This window comes from Sus scrofa, chromosome 1, assembly GCF_000003025.6.
Source record: "Sus scrofa isolate TJ Tabasco breed Duroc chromosome 1, Sscrofa11.1, whole genome shotgun sequence".
Taxonomy (NCBI): domain Eukaryota; kingdom Metazoa; phylum Chordata; class Mammalia; order Artiodactyla; family Suidae; genus Sus; species Sus scrofa.
In genome coordinates, this window is record NC_010443.5 from 206564566 (window position 1) to 206573920 (window position 9355).

A 9355-nucleotide genomic window follows, 5' to 3' on the forward strand; every position below is an offset into this window, starting at 1 on the left:
AACAGACATTTTTCCAAAGAAGACAGACAGATGGGCAAAAAGCACATGAAAAGATGCTCAACATCACTAATTATTAGAGAATCGCAAATCAAAACTGCAATGAGGTATCACCTCACACCAGTTAGAATGGCCACCACCAAAAACTCTACAAACAATAAATGCTGGGGAGGATATGGAGAAGAGAGAACCCTCTTACACTGCTGGTGGGAATGCAAGCTGGCGCAACCACCATGGAGAACCATATGGAGGTTCCTTAAAAAACTAATATAGAACTACCATATGATCTAGCAATCTCCCTGGAGAAAACCATAATTTGAAAAGGTATATGTACCCCAATGTTCACTGCAGCACTATTTACACTAGCTAAGACATAGAAACAACCTAAGTGTCCATCACCAGATGATTGGCTAAAGAAGATGTGGTACATATATACAATGGAATATTAGTCAATCATAAAAAAGAAATTATGCCATTTGTAGCAACAGCAACATGGATGGACCTAGAGATTATTCTACTGTGTGAAGTAACTCAGCTAGAGAAAGACAAATATTATATGAGATCACTAATATGTGGAATCTAATAATGATATGAAAGAACTTACAAAATAGAAACAGACCCAAAGATTTTGAAACTAAACTTACAGTTACCAAAGAGGAAACGTGGGGGGAGAAGGATAAATTAGGAGGTTGGGATTGACATAAACACTGCTATGCATAAACTAGGTAACAAGCACCTACTGTATAGCACAGGGAAATCTATTCTATACTGTGTAATAACATATAGGGGAAAATAATCTGAAAAGGAATAGATATATGTGCATTATAACTGATTTACTTTGTTGTACACCTGAAACTAACACAACTTTGTAAGTCAACTATACTCCAATAAAACTTATTTAAAAAAATAAAGTCTGGAGTTCCCGTCATGGCACAGTGGTTAACGAATCAGACTAGGAACGATGAGGTTGCAGGTTCGACCCCTGGCCTCGCTTAGTGGGTTAAGGATCCGGCGTTGCTGTGAGCTGTGGTGTAGGTTGCAGGTGTGGCTCAGATCCCGCATTGCTGTGGCTCTGGCATAGGCTGGTAGCTGTAGCTCCGATTAGACCCCTAGCCTGGGAACCTTCATATGCTGTGAGAGCAGCCCAGGAAATGGCAAAAAGACAAAAAATAAATAAATAGATCAATAAAAAATAAAGCCTAGGAGTTCCCGCTGTGGTTCAACAGAAACAAATCTGACTAGGAACCATGAGGTTGCGGGTTCGATCCCTGGCCTCGCTTGGTGGGTTAAGGATCCGGCGTTGCTGTGAAGCTGTGGTGTAGATCGCAGACACTGCTTGGATCTAGCATTGCTGTGGCTGTGGCATAGGTCAGCAGCTGTAGTTCTGATTAGACCCCTAGCCTGGGAACCTCCATATGTCACAAGTGTGAACCTAAAAAGACAAAAGACAAAAAATAAAATAAAAAATAAAATCTAAGTTCTTGGGGTAACATTTATGTAGCTCTTCCATCCCCTTCTAAATATCTGAGAGCAGTTTCTATGGACCTTCAGTGGCTTCAGGTGGTGCTTAGAGGTGAAGCTTTCTCTTCAGGAAGTGAATTCAAAGACAAATTTAGCCTTTTCCACATCCTTTCCAATCATTCATCTTTCCTCAAGCACTGCCCATCTCCCTGAAACCCTAGCCCCCAGACCCCAGGACTCAGTAGGGACAGAATCCCCTACCTCCCATCAAAGCCTGTTTGTTTCCTTGCCTATTCTTTAGCCGCCTGCTATTGGACCAGACAGCTGTTTCAATGAACTCACTTGCAGTAAGATGTCAATGGCTTGCTATAATTTAAAATGTTCTCCTCTCAAAGAGCATTTGTATCTTAACACTGGCCTTCAGCACTTCATTCAAAGGAGTAATGTGGAATTTCAAATGACATGACATAGAATTTATATCAGTTAAGAATGCATTTGGCTGTAACAGAAAGCCACAGTGCCCTGGCTTAAACGAGGAAAGGTGTTTAGTTGTTCCAGGAATTTGTGCGTGTGTGCATGTGTGCGTGCGCATGCAACACACACACACACACACACACACACACACACACACACACACACACAGTGTTGCTATGTCTGTCCAGGGTGAAGAGGAGCAGAACATGCCACCCCGAAATATGCCGCTTTGGCATGTGGATTATGATCAGCTGAAGGCAATCAAGACCTGGCAGACTGAGGAAAAACTTTGACCTTTCCCTTAAATACTTAAAAGAATTCAGATGGGGGCTTGTATTAAAAAAAAAAAAAAAGTATGATTACCAGAGATCACGTTTTATCTGAAAGACCTATCTGCATGGCATGGCAAATTTCTAATTACCAAACATCTGCTTTTCTTATTGTTCTGTGAATCATCCTCCTCCCCAATGAAGCCAAGGCCCCCATCCCATTCCTTAGCTCAGGATGGCACACAAGCTCAATTGCTGGTTTGTCCTTGAGTCTCCTATTTTTGGGACTCCAGTACATATAAAATTAAAATTTTCTCCTCTTAATGTGGTTCTAAGTCAGTTTAATTATGAGACCAGCCAAAGAACCTAGAAGGGAAGAAGGGAGAATTTTCTGCCTCTACAAGAGCTTATATGGCAGTTCTGTAAAGTTACCATCTGTCTTCTCTCTTTCTGCATCATCCCTAGAGTTGCAAGATGCTGCAGCTCCTTTAGGCATCAGGACCACAAAGGAGAAAAAGGAAGAAGTGGGGGCAAAGGGGCATAGAGGCACAGTGGGCAGCTCCCTCCCCAAGGATGCTGCCTACTTTCATTGGTCAGAACTGAGTCACGTGGCCAGCTGCCAGCTGCAAGGGAGGTGGGAAGTGAGCTTTCAGTTTTTATTTATTTTTCATGGTTGAGCAAGCGACACAAACCCAAATCCAGGTTCTGTTCATCAGGAGGAAGGGAGAATGAAAGGGAAGTTGGCAACAGCAGTGTTTGCCACAAAGCAGACACATGCAGGGTCTGGGGAGACTCCAGGGATCATCGTGTCTCACCCTTTGTCTTTGGAGAAGCTGCAGAGTCAAGTGCAGAGATGTGAAGCCAAGTCTGAGCAAAACCAACCCCACCCCTTCCACCACAGCCAGCCATTCTACCCATTGCAAAAAGTGCCTCCTGCTTACCTAAGACACAGTTAAATGGCTTCATTTTGTACGCCCCCTCCCCTTTTAAAAATCCTTTCGACCACTTTGAAGCATACAATTCAGCGCCATTAAGGAGGCTGACAGTGTTGTACAACCATCGCCACTATCCCATCCTTCACTTTTCATCACTAATCTAGTTTTGCTTTTTTTTTTTTTTTTTAGGCATAGGGTTCAGAGGTGGGGATTTGAAATGCACTGTCATTTTAATTGATTCAAAAATACAAAGTATTTTTACTTTTCAAGGTAGTTAAGAGTTTAGGCGCACATGTATTTTTCTGCCTAGAAACATGTTTCTTCTCTAGATTATTTATCCCCTCCAATAAATGCTGCTACATGTAACTCTCCTGCACAGAGAGCCAGCATCAGGGCTATGAGCTGCTCCATCTTTTATTCAAGGGCATCAATATCAATCCCCTTGTGTTTGTACTCAGAATCTACAAATAAATTATTTCCTTTGAATGTTCCCAGGGCCATTTTGTGAGCTTGGACAGATGAACATTCTTCTGGATTTCTAATCCCTCTGAAGTGGGCCATAACCAGAACAATGAGGAGACATATGGGGGAGGTGAAGTCAGTCCCCAGCTCACAAACTTCCACTCTTGGAAAAATTCCCACTGAGTCTCACAGGCAGAAAATCGAGTCCCGTTAACTTCAGTAGACTGTGGAACTCTAGAGGGAGCCAACTGGTGCAATTTCCATCTCTTGAAACATTTAAAATGTATCTGATCAAAGGAGGAGAAAATTAACCACAGTGTAGGAAGCTGGCAGGGGGACGGGCAAGATGACCTAATTTGCCTTTCCCATTACTAATTTCAGTAGGAGTCTTCTCTGGGAATTTCACGCTGAAATTCCAAGGCAAGATCACCTCAATGGGATTCTGATGGCTGCTAGCGTGACAATCAGGACCTGTGATTTTCGAAGCCTCTGCTGTTGCATCCTTTGGGGGTTAGCATGGAACTAAACTCTCCTCAGATGGATACACTGGGCCCCATTCTTATCTACATAATAACTATGGAGCAATTTCCCCTTTAGGTTTCAAAGGACGTGAGTTTGGTCTATCAAAGTTGGGGCTGTGCAATGAATTTATTACTTGCTGAAATCAAAATCAACACAAATATGTCTTTGCCTTAAGAAAAAAAAAAAAAAAACCCACACCACTTAGTTGCTTTACCAACCTCTGGATTCAATTAATTTTTAACATGGAAGTAAAGTTCCCTTTTATTTTTTTCTTCTTTCAAGCCAGACATTTATTTTTAACAAGGGATGAAATCATCTGAGAACAAAACGGGACATCTGTTACTTTATATCTGTTTATTTTAAGTACTTAAATCTGAGTTTGATTTCACACAATTTTGACATTGTTGCTTCATTAATAATCCTTACGTAATTGTGACCTCAGACTGCGCCCTGAGATTGCAGCATTCACTTCCCATTAGGGCAGAGTCTGATAAGAAAGCCAGAGTCACCCTTGGGTTGGGTGAGACTTCCATGTTCAAAGCTGGTCCGAGTGCCGACCTTGGCAACAGCAGGAAACCACCTCAAAAAAATGCAAGGAGAAGGCCTCTAATGGGGTCCAACATGAGCAAGCAGTGGTCTATGGTCTGCTGTCAATGTTGCCACCGTCCCATTTTGCAGGACTTATTGGATGGGCAACCTAAAGACAGGAGTTGTTGCAAGAGAAATAGAAGGCGTGTGTGTGAAATGTGTGTGATTACCTCATGCACATGTGTGTAGAACACTGTGTTGGAGTAAAGGTACCCTTCATGCCCCAGGCCAGCCCACCAGCCTTTCCAGAGCACTTGGATGCTATTGGAGCGACCATGATGTTGTTACAGTGACAGGCAGTGATGGAAATGTAAGGGTCTCACAAAGAGGGGCCTCTGTGGCCACAGCAGGGGTGGGGGCAGTGGGGGGAGAATGGCCTGATACCTGTGGCTGAGAAGCAGGGTAAGGGGCCCAGAGATGGGGACATTCAATAAGGGCAGTGGGATTTTTAATTGGCTCATCCATTTATAGACTAAATATCTAACGTGCTCTGTGCAAGGCACTGGATATCCACTGCTAAAGAGATGATCCTTCCCCCCTTAAGGTTAACAGATCAGTGTGCCTTGAGAATGAAATAGGGGGTGTCACAGAGGGATACGTAGAGAGGTCAAATGTCACTTGAGACCTCAAGGAAGAGAAGGAACTGGATGTAGCAAGAGGAAGGGAGAGAGAACTCAAGCTGGAGCAAACAGCTTAGGAGAAAGCCCAGAAGGGGAAGGAACTGGGGCTTGTCAGAGGAGGCTGGTGTGTCTGAGCTCAGTGAGAAGGACTGAGGGATGGACAAGAAGAGAAGGGGAGGAAGGTGGAAAAGGAGACGGGAGCCAAGCCCAGGCTTAGGGACAGAGGGGGGGAGGTTGCTTTTAACTGTATGTGCAAGGGAAGTTACTATAGTTTTAAGCAGGCAAATGATGTGATTTGCTTTATGCTTTAAAAAGATGGTGCTGGCTCTGCAGGGGATGAATTTCAAGGGGCAGGAGTGGAAGCTGGGAGATTAATGTCCTAGGCCGTTGACGCGGTCCAGATAAAGGTTGCAGAGGAAGGGGGTGGGAAGGGGATAGGTTAGGAAAATCTTGAGGGAAAGACAGCAGAGAATGCTGATGGATTGGCTAAGAGGAGGCAGGTATGTGAAGAATATTCCAAAGGTTTCTGGCTCAAGCAGCTTGGTGAACAGAGGCACTATTTACTGAGATGGAAAAGGTGGGCTGGGGCTGGGGCCAGGAACCCTGTGGCATTTCATTTGGGACATGCTAGTTTTTGGGTTCAATTGGCAGTTGAATGTTGGAGTCAGAAGTTCCTTTGAGAGTCTGGCTTGGAGCTATAAATATAGCATCCTTGGCAAGTAGATTTTTTTGTTTGTTTTTTTGTTTTGGGGTTTTGTTTGTTTGTTTGTTTTGCTTCTTAGGGCCACACCCACGGCATATAGAGGTTCACAGGCTAGAGGTCCAATTGGAGCTACAGCTGCCAGCCTATACCACAGCCACAGCAACACCAAATCCAAACTGTGTCTGCGACCCACAGCAACATCAGATCCTTAACCCACTGAGTGAGGCCAGGGACCAAACCTGCAACTCATAGTTCCTAGTTGGATTCATTCCTGCTGCGCCACAACGGGAACTTCAAGTAGATGGTTTTAAACCAAAACAATGAATGATGTTACCTAGATTTCAAATAAGAAGGGATAAGTATTATGCTGGCTAGAGGTTCTCCAGAGAAGAGAAAAAGGTACAATGTTTATTTCACGATATTTTTTGACATTTTAAGAGTAAATTATAGACACGCTATTTCATCTCTAAATTCTTCAGTCTTCAAAAATAAGGACATTTTCCTACTTAAGTAAAATCTCAGGAAATGACATTTATGGTCATCAATTCAGTGCCAGGCTCTCTTCTCATGCCTAGAATTGTCTATTTATATCTTTTAATTCTCACAAGTCTACGAATAACATGTGATTGGCCCATTCCACCATCAAAGAAAGGGTTAATAATTGATCCCAAACCAGACAGAGGATCCTTGGGTCACATCCAAGTATGACTAGCTCTAAGGCATTCTCTCCACCCCTACTGAACTGTACGGTAAGAGGCCTAGAAACCATCTTCATGGAAGGCATGTGATTCTTCTCCCCCTCTGAGCCTGACACTTACCTGGGCCTCTTTTGCTTAGAGAATCATCCTCTCCTCTGAGCATTTGATCCCAGGGTTCTCATTCTTGGCAGAGGTCATAGAACTATGTTCTCCTTTGACTAGGCTGCAGTGGACCACTCTTTGAAGGCATTAGACGCCAGGAGGAATCCAGCTACAGCCTTCTCCCACTTATCAAGAGTTTGAAAAGCCAACTTTCATTCAACCCTCAGCTGCCCACAGGATGCAAGAGATGGGGAGAGATGGCAAGGGAATGGTGATGGAATGAGGGTTTGGGTGCAGTGACAGGGGGAGCAGGACGCCTGTTTTGTTTTCTGTAGCTGCATTAATGCTTCACCCTCCCAGGGATGCACTCCAGAGGCAAGCTTGGGGTTGTGCTTCTGGGGGTCCTGCCCCTTCCTGCAAGTCATGGCAGAGAAGTTGTGGGAAGCACAGTTGCTCAGGGACGTTGCCAGTTCTACACTCCCCAGAAAGGGGGTTCTTGGCCACCTATCATGCGTACTGTAAAATTTATATGTAGCAAGGCCTCTGTCATTCAAAGGAGCATGTGTGTACACAGGAGCATGCAATGGGGGCTTTCCATCACTCTCCAGCCCCTTACTAGCATTCTTTTCCTTCATACCATTTATCACCATTGGCTATAAATGTTTTGTACTTATTATTTATCTCTCTTTGCTAGAATTTAAGCCTCATGAAAGCAGAACTTTTATCAGTTTGTCTCACAATTCATCACCAGCACCTACAAGACTGCCTAAAACATAGTAGGCACTTAACACATACTTACTGAATTAACAATTCAATCAATCAGTCTAAAAAAGTTCATAACAGACTTCTATCTACCCTTCTCCAATGAAACTCTGAAATACTTTCTTATCCCCCAAGTCTAGATAAAAAGAAAAGAATGATGATAGAAAAAAAATGGAAGGAGGGGGAGTTCCCTTTATGGCTCAGTGGTTAATGATCCCAACTGAGGGATCCATGAGGATACGGGTTCCATCCCTGGCCTTGCTCAGTGGGTCAGGAATCCAGCGTTGCCGTGAGCTGTGGTATACATCGCAGATATGGCTTGGATCCCACGTTGCTGTGGCTGTGGCATAGGCTAGCAGCCGTAGCTCTGATTCTACCCCTAGTCTGGGAACTTCCATATGCTGGAGGTGTGGTCCTAAAAAGGAAAAAAAAAAAAAAAAAAAAAAAAAAAGGAAGAAAGAAGGAAAGGGCGGGGGAGAGAACAAGAGGCGAGAGTAAACGCAGGAGACGTCAGAGCACACACTAGAGGAGCAAAGGCTGCCAGGCCTTTGCTGGGGGCTGGAGGACCCAGGCTGATTTCTAAGGCCTCAGGGTGGGGCCAGGAAGGTTGCATTACTCTAAAGCCAAAAACCTCAACGAACTGAGTCTTTCGATCATCAACTTTACTCCGGGCTGGCTTAGAGGTCTGGGGAGGACATTCAGATGCTCTGAAATACAGCGATAATCAAGAGAAAGAGGGAGTCTTAAATTGAGGATGGAGAGCAATATAGTCAGGTTAATGGAAGCACTAGCAATATTAAATGAAATTGCTCTACCACTTCTTCCTAAGACGGCACTGGGGAGCCTGCTCTTTGCATAAGCAGGGAGGGTCCTGGGATTTAGCGGGAGGGCAGAGGAGTTGGGGAATCAGTCATGCAGCAACCATTACAGTTCATGGGAGCCCAGCTCGCGGCCCCTGGGCACACCTGCCTCATATTTACCCAGGCCCACACAGGAACTAGGCAAATTTGGGCAGGATTTCAAGGGAGCCTGGAGCCAGGGGAGCCTGCTTTAGTCCAATTAAATGAAGCAGTATCAGGTGGAAAGTAATTCTGAGTATTCACCATTATGGGGGGTTTTGTGTTTAACCCCTCTATGGACCTTCTTTTAATGAAGAACTAAACTGCGGGGTCTGGAGGTGGGCAAGAGGAATTGCTCCAACTCACAGAGTTGAATGCAAACCCCTCCACCTCACCCCCAGAAGTCAGACAAGGGCCTGCAAAGTTTCCCAAGGGCTGCATCTTCTAGCTCCCAAAGCACTCCCACCTGAGCCCACAGACACCTCTGTGGGTATGTCACTTCCATTATGTAAAGACAATGGGAAAGTTGCCAGGCCTGGGGGTGGGGCGTCTAAGAACCTGTATCTAAATGATCATAGGTGGAGCTAACTCACTGAAATCTTTGGGGTGCTCCTTTCCACTTCCTGCCTTCTTTCTTTTTTCCCCTGTGTTGGTCTTCTGAGGCAGCGGAAGCCGAGGCAGTGAAGATGAGCTAATGGCATTGCAGAGAATCAAGACCATTATATAACCATGTTGGGGAAAAGCAAGCCCACTACTGTAGGCAATAAACGCAAAGGAAGGAGGGTATGATTCATGTGTTCACATGGCACAGAGAGGATGGGTTGCATTTAAACTGTGGAAGCTACTCACTGGAGAGATCTCTTTATCAGTGGACATTTGCAGAGGACTTAACGTGAACCAAGCACTGCACAATATCCATGGGG